This window comes from Rousettus aegyptiacus, unplaced genomic scaffold (assembly GCF_014176215.1).
Source record: "Rousettus aegyptiacus isolate mRouAeg1 unplaced genomic scaffold, mRouAeg1.p scaffold_m13_p_11, whole genome shotgun sequence".
NCBI classification, from domain to species: domain Eukaryota; kingdom Metazoa; phylum Chordata; class Mammalia; order Chiroptera; family Pteropodidae; genus Rousettus; species Rousettus aegyptiacus.
Genome location: NW_023416286.1, coordinates 63,731,443 through 63,741,621, shown reverse-complemented (window position 1 = coordinate 63,741,621; position 10,179 = coordinate 63,731,443). Strand labels below are relative to the sequence as shown.

The 10,179-nt window shown below is 31.2% G+C and overlaps 2 pseudogenes; one reads left to right on the top strand and one right to left on the bottom strand.

Moving 5' to 3' along the window:
• Positions 1-6,027: 6,027 nt before the first annotated feature.
• LOC118609637 lies at positions 6,028-6,146 on the top strand (annotated as a pseudogene).
• A 2,024-nt stretch (positions 6,147-8,170) lies between these two features.
• Positions 8,171-8,266, bottom strand: LOC118609468 (annotated as a pseudogene).
• Positions 8,267-10,179: the final 1,913 nt, after the last annotated feature.

Sequence of the window (10,179 nt, the reverse complement as noted above, 5' to 3'; positions counted from 1 at the left end):
CCTATTCTTCTATGTATAAATGACATGTACAGAATTCTTTACAGGCTAAGGAGTGTGTTCTGTAAGAAAGGGCAAGACTTGGGAATAACTCTTTCCATTCTCTAATGCCATTTTGTAATTCCTTAAATTGACAAAATAAGCCTGTGGTCATACTTGAGTCTGGTTCACAGATGGAACACTGATAATCAAGAAAGACATCTCCTTTTAAGTTGGAGATATGAATCCCCTACCTGTCCTCATCCTTTCTTATTTTTCTTCAACTCATAGCCACTTGATATATATTTGTTTACTAACAATTTCCATATTAGAATGTAAGAACCATGAGAGAAGGAATCTTTATTCATTGCTATATCTCTAATACCTAAAATTCATTGGAGGTGCTCCATAAATACCTTGTAAATGATTTACTAGAAGAAAACCAAAATTGATAACCTGTCATGCCTGAATTATACACTTAGTCCCCCTAATTCTTCACTTTCTGAAAATTATATTCTTAAAATTCCCCAGATACTTCCTAACTATACATTAGAATGATTGACTACCAGTTCTTACTCTTGTCCATTTCTGTGTCATATCTCATATAACTACCAACTTTTCTTCTTAAAATTTTATTGGATTCAATCCTACTACCTCTCCCTTAGTCCCTTTAATTAACTGAAAACTCATCCCCTTGTCCTTTATCATATTCTGTATAGGATTATGGGCATACCCTAAAGACAACCTTTGCTGTATGATTCTTCTCATCTTGTATGAACTCTATAAGAAGACTGCCCACTCTCTTGGCTTCAGTCTTCATAGCTATACTGACGACAACAAATATTTTCCTCCAGTAAATATTTAGCTCCAACTTTATTTCCCTATAAGAAACAATATGGTGGGAATTTTTATCTGTATTGCTCTTTCTAATTCTCTCTCCTGACCTGTGTGTTTTTATTCATGAAGTCATTACTTTTCTTTATATTATTCCTAAGACCTATAATAATCACTCTCCAAATCATATTCACTTTTTATACAAATAGATCTAAAAAATCCCTTGCCCCCATTCCCCTTCCCTTGAAATGTGGTTATTAGGCACTTAACAGCATCTTTATGGATTTCTTGCTTCACTGCTCCCCTTTGCAATGTTTCTAGAACTATTATAGCACTGCTTCAGTCATACAACTCCCTTGCAGATGATAAAAGAAGACTCATTGATTGGGTAATAGGCACAGTAGATTATTTCCTGTAATACTCTCCTGTTCTCATCTTCTAAAATTGGTTTTTATTTCTATTCGGAGAAATGGAGAATTAGTATTACTTCTGGATTTACATTCTTGGCACAGGTTTCAATGCCAGTTATAATCAAGGTCCCGACCTCCCTTAACAGTTTTTCTTATAACTATCCCTCATGAATTGTCATGTGTAGCCTATCCACTCAACTTAATTGTGTTTTCCTATTTACATGTTTACTAATACACCTCTGTGGAAAAGTTCAAATATAATTGGCTTCAAGACCTTCATAAACACACACACACACACACACACACACACACACACACACACACACACACAAACCCCTGATAAACAGAGCTTGAAATACTCTGCTTTTTGAGTGCCTTACCATGGTTTTGTTATTCATCGAATGTCTATAATTTACTACAGATTCTCCTCAATTTAAGATAGGGTCATGACCTGATAAACTTATAAATTGAAAATATCATAAGTCAAAAATGCATTAACTACACTTCACCTACAGAATATCATAGCTCAGCCTAGCCTACCTTAAACATGCTCAGAATACTTATGTTAGCCTACTGTTGGGCAATTATTTTGAGTTTCATCTCAAGAGTAATTGCCTTCCTCTTCTTCTCACCAGAAACAGGAAATAAAGATGGACATTTTGTAGAAATGATGGAGTGCAAAAACACAAAATACAGTGTCCAAAAAATGCTGGCACTGTGGAGTATTGATTGTTTCCCTCATGACGGTGTGGCTGACTGGGAGCTGCAACTCGCTGCCAAGTCTCAGCATCCTGAGGGAGTATGGTATTGTCTGTTGCTAGCCCAGGAAAAGATCAAAATTCAAAACTTGAAGTATGGTTCTACTGAATGCATATTGCTTTTGCACTACAGTGAAGTTGAAAAATTGTAAGTCAGACCATTGTAAGGCAGGGACCATCTGTGCTTGGACCATGATCAATCTTTTCCTGAGTGTCTGCTTTCTGTCTTCTACTAGATTAAAATCCTTTAAAAACAAACCCTGTGCTTTCCTTATCTGATCATTTCCCTCAGTGGTTTGCACATAGTAGGTATATGTTCAATTAACATATATTAACAATTGAAAGAAAAGAAAGAAAAGGCCTATTATCATGCTTAATTTAATAGTAAAAACATGAATTGTATTTCCATATTAAAAATGAGTTTTATACATTTATACAGGAAACTAAGACTCCAACCTCTATGATATCTAATCCAGAGGGAAAAAAATTATATAATCTTCTTATTCTTTTGGCATACATATCATCATATGATTTCTGCTCTCTGGCAATTTTTGAAAGTCAGATTTCTGAGTAGTTGATCAAAAGTTATATTTAGGGCTTTCAATTTTGTAACATTCTCAACAGAATTAAACTATTACTAATTTCTAAGATTTCTAAAATAATATAGCTATTTTTTTCTAAATTTGTTTAAATTTTTAAATTTTCTGGTATAATTAGTAACACTTACACCATATACAAGAAATATCATTCCCTATCAATCTTCTATGCTGGCAGCAAACTTTCCCAGTATATTCGGAAGCATCTAGCACCAAGGCAGGTGGCCTACGGAACGTGTTACTGTCAAGGTTTATCTTAACCCCAAGCAGGAACTTAAATAGTGACTCAAGTGACAAAATTGGATTTCATTTCTCTTTTCCAGCTGTCAAGGTTAAATTTTTCATGTTTAGTTCAGTCAAATTTTCCTCCATTAGCATTGCAAATCTAAAAGGTCTAATTTCTTTCATCTAAACAGGTCATTTGCTGTGTACTTTCATCAAAATATTAACCTATAAAGAAGGAGAGGTCATAAAATTTTATCTACATGTAGCTGAGCAAATAAGGGTCTGCCACAAGATAGTAGATTATTGATTTTTTAAAGAAAGATTCACATATTTTACAAGGCTTTAGTATATATAAAAAATACAAAAGGTCTTGATATGTTATACAAATATGTTACTCTTCAAATGTAATATGCAAAATTGTACTAATATTCTGAATAACATGTAAAAAAGAAAATATTTGGCAAAATCTCAGATATTCTTAAGATCCAATAAGCATTAATTAGCACTTAATTAGTTCTGTGAATTTGAGCTAAAAATAAAGGAAGCAAAGAATGAACAGAAACAGTATTAATAGATACATCTACATACTGATTTAGAAATTTTAACGTACCTCTCTTAAGCTGACAGAACAACCACAAAAATGCTCAGAAGAAAGATATGGATTTGAACAGCACAATTAGAAATCAATAATAAAATAATCTTAAAAACTTCAAATATTTGAAAATTAAATAATTTACTCCTAAATAACCCAAAATGGAAATCAGAAAATAATTTGAACTTTAATAGTAATGAAAACATAGCACATTAAAACATTTGGAATATAGCTAAAACAATCTTTAGACCAAATTTACAACAATAAATACCTATACTCAAGTTGGAAATCAATGACATCAACATTTTGAGAAGCTAGAAAAAGAGTAAATTCAAATAAGATAAAGTAAAAGGAAGAAAATAACAATAACAAATACCAATGGAATTGAAAAGAAAAATATAATAGAGAAAATCCACAAAGCCAAAAGTAGTTTTTTTAAATGACTCATATAATTGATAAACTCCTGCCAATACCAACCAAGAAAAGAGAGTAATCACTACCTGTCAACAACTAAAATTGAAAGAGGATACACTACAGATTTCACAAACATTAAAAAGGTAATAAAAGTATATTACAAATTTATGTCAATAAACTTTCTAAATGATTAAAATGTACAAATTTCTTGAAAACAGAAAATTTAAATTTAAAAACTGACACAAGAATAAAAATAGAACAGAACAAGCTAATAAGCTTTAAATTAATTTTATAACTAAAAATCTTTCCATGAAAATGTCTTTCTGAAGAGAAATTAAATGTTTTATAAAATCAGCTCGACCCCAGCACCAAAATATGACATGGCCTTTATTAAAAAGGAAAATTACATGCCAAACCCTTCCATGATTATAGAATCAAAATTCGTACCCTACAGTATAATAAACTGAATCCATTGGAACAGAAAATATTAATGATATAAGAGCCAGTAGTTATTTTAGAAATGGTTTGGTTTAATATTTGAAAACCAATGTCATTCACTATATCAATAGGAAAAAAAGGAAAAAAATCACCGAAAGTGCAGAAAAGTTATTTGATAAATTCAAAAGTGATTTACGAAAATGTCTTCTTTTATTCTGTTTCACAATACAGTAATAAAATGGAACTTCTAATTCTGAAAATAAGTATCCCCTACCCCTCAAAGAAGCAAAAATAATTGCCATAGCCATAGCAATCATTGCAATCCTTAGATTATTATTTAAAATCTGTAAATTTTAAAAGATATTATTATGAGAATGTTCACTAAATCTCATATTTAGACTTAGTTATTTTGCTAAATAATTTACATTGAAATGTATAAAGTATCTACAAATACAGCAAGGATAATTTTCTTTTCCTGTGAAAATAAATATAAATTACATTTTTATCACTGTATTTTTTAAAAGAAGATTTTTATAATATTTTGTTTTCAAAAAAGTTGTGTAAAAATCTTAAAAGATAAAGATATTTACTTTACAAAATAGGTTTTTAACGCTCCTCAATTTTAATCTTCAAATAATGTACTATTTCTCTATATTTCCTATCGGTTACTAATTAAAAATTCAACATCATACTGTTTGGGATATTTCTCCTTTTCTGCATCTAAAATTCAATTTCAATTATTTACATATCCCTCTATGTTTTTGAAAGTCTAGCTAATTAAACTGAAACTTAAAAATTTATTTATCACTGTAGTGTGGAAAAATATTAAATTACAAAGTTCTTAGAAACTTCTAATTCCCCATCTATTAATGTCTGAGTTCTACTTAAATAAGATACACACAAAAATAATAAAATTGAAAACATATTCTTCAAGAAAGTAAATCAATATAATTTCTAATTTAATAATTTACGAAATAGGTAATTTTCCATTGTCATATGAACTAAATTTCATTTGTAATAAATTTGAAGAGTAAAATATTTATTTAAGTATCATGTTCCCTTAATTTTCTCTAAATCCCCATAAGATATAGTAATCAACTAATACATGTCGATTACAGTTCAATATCTAATATATATTATAAAAACTCAGATCAAAGGAGAAATCATGGAAATTTCACAGTTTCAAATGTAGAATCAAGCAATATTTAGATATCAAAAAAATCTTAATCTAGAAGAATCTTCAGTGTGTCACTTGCAAAAAGGAATAGGACAGACATGTTAATTTTTATACTTATTGGTTGCCAATATATAATTGCAAAGAGCTGAAAATTCAATGAGGACAAAGAAAAGTACCAGTGGAACACTAACTCAAGCAGATATCATGTAGTTGATACATTGTAATCTTCTTCATGACACAAAACTAATACTTTTGCCTCTTTTTTGCAAACTGTTTGCATGCTATCTTGGAAAGTTTCTAAATGAAATGACGATTTATTTTATGTGATTTGATCTGTAGTCATATTTGTTAGAAAATAATTATTCTGTAAAAACATTTCTCTTTTAGGAGCTTATTTTATCCCAAATTGTGTCACCTGACAAAATGTGACTTTTGAGGCCTCCTACAGAAAGTATATGCATCCTTGCCTCAGTGGCATTAGGTTTGGTTTATCTAAATTGTCGCAATCCTCATATTCATTGATCATTTCTTTCCACTGCTTGAAAGCATTGACTTAATATTATAGTCTTCCACTAAGCTCTTTAACTATTTAATAAATTAATAATTAGTTTACGGCCATACCACCCTGAATGTGCCCAATCTCGTCTGATCTCAGAAACTAAGCAGGGTTGGGCCTGGTTAGTACTTGGATGGGAGACTACCTTAAAATACCAGATGCTATAGGCATTAAAAATAACAACAACAATAATAATAATAAATTAATAATATAATAATTAAACAAATATTTGCTGATAAAATAAATGAATAAATTATATACTAAATTTAGACATATGCTTGTTTTAACTACTAGATCTTTTTTTCTTTTCTATGACTCACCAGCTCTATACTACACATGAATCAAAAAAATGAGTAAAGCTGTGAAATAAGCCAGACAAAAAATGTTGAAAATCACATAATATCTCTTATAGGTGGGCTATAAACCTAAAAGCAACAAATGAGCGGGACATACAAGCAGAGACTCATGGACCTGGACAACAGACTAGTGATTACCAGAGAGGAGAGGAGAGGAGAGAGCGGGGAGGAAGGAGTTAGACAGGATAAAAAGGGTTAAATACGTAGTGACGGAAATAAATCTATGGGAGGGGGACACACAATGCAATATATATATATATATAATATATATAAACATATATATAATATAATATATATAAACATATATATAATATATAAATATATATATGCCTCATTGTTAAATTGTACACCTGAAACTTACTGTATTTCATTAATCAATATCACCCAATAAATAAATAAATTAAAAAATAAAAAAGCTTACAATAACACTTAACCTATTTAAAGAAATCCTGAAGCATAATATTGTTACTTGTGAGGGGAAAAAATTTAGTTTCAAATATACTGGTAAACTGAAAAAAAAAAAGTAAATAAATATTCCTGGTTTCAGGGAGATTATAATTTAGTTACTTGGTGCAACTAATATTCACATGAAATTTTAGAAATTTATAAACATTCCTTAGTTTAATCCATTGCAATTCACTTACAAGTAACATATATAATTACCGGCTTATTGTTACTATGTGTTTGCCTTTTTAGAAAACCTGTACACATTTTGGATATTTATCATTACTTAGTTTTAAAACAAAACAATGATCCTCCTTTGAATATAACACAAATGTCAAGAAAAAGACACAGACTACCTGAGGTGAAAGTATAAAGATACAATGTGTTTCTTCACTAAAGAATAAAGCACAGGGTCAAGCACTGATTTTCTGAGTGGAATCCTTACCAGGCATTCAACTTAAGTCCGAGCAGAAACTAGAGAGGAAATCAATATTTCACCACTGAGTATTTTTAGAGTTTGAAATTATAGGACACAGAAGGCTCTGACAGAGAGCTAGTGAATGGTGCACAGTGTGTGTGTGTCTGAAATGTCTAAAAATGTTTTATTTGACAGAACTGTAGAAGAGGTTATCCAGAGTAGCCAGCTTTGATAACTATTTTTAACTTGTCTTTCTTTAGATTTGTATACAGAGACAAAATATTATGTCCTGTGTAGGCAATATCTACTAAAAATTATGGGCTTGCATTTTTCCATCTTTGAAAAAAAAGTATATATTTTATATATTTCAATTATATACACTATATGTTACTTATAAATAATTAGAAAAAAATGTGAATTGATTCAAGTCCCCTATTATTCAAATAACCAGAAATAATGACAGGTAATATAATGTGTGTCTTAATACGTTCAAGTGTGTTTCTTCACAAAATGAACCAAGGGTTTCATTTCAACTGACTCTGTGATAAATATAATTGTGGTAATTTTGAATTTATTTTATTTTATTCTAACTTCTGATCAAGACGTAATGCCGGAATAAAGGTCCTGATATTTAAAGTCAGATCTTCATCAGAGAAGTTAAAACAATTTGTTTTTCCATCACTATATTATTCATTTACATTTTTTACTAGTGGGGCTAAATATGTACATGTTGCTAGTCATTCTTATTTATGCTTTGTGAATTATCTGTATCTGTATGTCTAGTGATGGATTGTATTCTTGTTCCCAAATATTTGCTCTTCTTCTCTGCATGTGGATTATATGGCCCTACCTAATGCCATATGATTTTTCAGGGCCTCCTACAAAAGGTATATGCATCTCTTCCTCATTGGCATTGAGACTGGTTTATCTACTATGTAATTGTATATATCTTTTTTGTTTCATTTGTTTTGTTGTTATTTTAATGACATGCTTTAGGAATTTATGTGTTATCCTTGCTCAGGAGCCATGCTAATCTTCTCAGTTTTAGTATATGTGCTGTCAAAATAAGCACTATTGTATATATGTTTAATTATGTATATATTACGATGTTTGACATTTTAAAAAATTTTTTTGGCTGAAGAAAGACTGCTCCTCCCAAGGCTATTTTGGGTCGGGGGTGGGGGGGACGGTGTTTGAACAATAAACAATTTCTCACAGTTGCAGAGTCTGAAGTCCATGATCAAGGCATTAGCAAATCCAGCATCTAGTGAGATCGTACTTCCTAGTTTGCAGACAGCTGTCTTCTCATTGTAGCTTCACATAGAGGAGAGTAGAAAGAGAAGAAGCAAGCTCTCTCATTTTTTTCTTATAACAACACTAATCCCATTCATGAGGGCTGACCCTCATAATTTAATTATCTCCCAAAGAGTCCCACCTCCAAATAGCATCACACTGATGATTAGGACACACATATGAATTGGGGGGGTAGGGCATAAACCTTCATTCTAGAGCATCTCAACGCACTCTCTGTTTCCCTTTTTCAGTAAATATGTGCGTCCTCTAACGCATTTTTTTTTTCCAGCTAGAAACCGAAGATTCCTTGATACTCTCCATTCACTAGATTCAATCAATAAAGATGCAAGTACTGTCAGCTCTGTCTTCAAAACTATGCTGGTAGATTCTGAAAGATGACAAAAGACCCAGCAGGGAGCATGGCTTTGATATACAAATTAATCTAGATCCATACCTCTTCTATTTGGCCCTTGCATACCCTATATACAAAGAATCTTAGAATTTCAAATATAAAACTTAAAAGAAAAATAATTCTACTCTCCTCTCTTTAACACAATACACATTAAATTTAAGGAACAGAAGTATTTCATTTTAAAAAGAGAGTCATTTAAAAATGAAAATGTCATAAGGAAAGAAAATGAAAATTGGAATTTTAATTTCAAAAAATGTCCTCTCTGGATGATTCACTGTCATTCACTAAAATATGTGAGTATGTCAGAGTCATCACAATTGCTAAGAGTCTGTAAATACCCTTGTATTATGTTATAGGATAAAAATGAAAGAACTTAGAAATATGTATTATGTTCAAGACTCCAGGCACTACTCCAGAGTCTGACTCAATATATATTTTAAGAATACACATGCACACACATATACACACGCATATGATTAGGATAGTGAAAATGTGTACTTTTCTAAAATATATGCATTTTTAACACATAACTAACAAATATAAAAAGTTACAATGAATAATTAAAAGAACAGTGGATAATTAGGTGGGAAACAATGATAGTAATTTCTTCTGATAGATATTCAATCTTATCACGCATGAAGAAATAGAAATATCCTATGGTCCTTCCCATAGGCTTCTCTGTGAATTGTAATAAATTTCTTAAGCACAATGAGCTACTTGGCTGCTCATAACTAAATAACTCATAACTAAAACACCTGAATTATGCAATTAAAGATCTGACTGCTTAGTCTTACATTGGCTTATGTCTGCCTCCTTTAGAGGTGAATATTGTGCTTTGTTGGTCTCATGCCTGATCTCCATAGTTCCAAGCAATCAACTAGATACTCCAGGAAAATTCTATTCCAGCCTTTGCTTCGAGGAAGCAGTGCCACAGCATGCAGGTGTAGATAAATCAGTAGTTGCTTATCTTAAGGTTCACTGAGTCTACATAAAAGCTTACCTGAGGTGGGCTTGCTGTGAGTTACCATATGCTAAAGCAAATCACAATGTATCAATATGTACAGAGCTTGAATCTCTGAAAGCTTGAAGAAAGGCGACCACTGTCCCAGCAAGCGTGGAACTCACAAGGCTAAGGAAATGTTTAGGTCCATATTTCAAGTCACAACTGTTCTGGGTTATGAGAAAAGGTGATAAGAAAAGATTATTGTCATCATTTCTCTCCCTGATGCATTATACCTAAATGTTTATCCCACATTCTAAACTGATTGAAAATACAATCA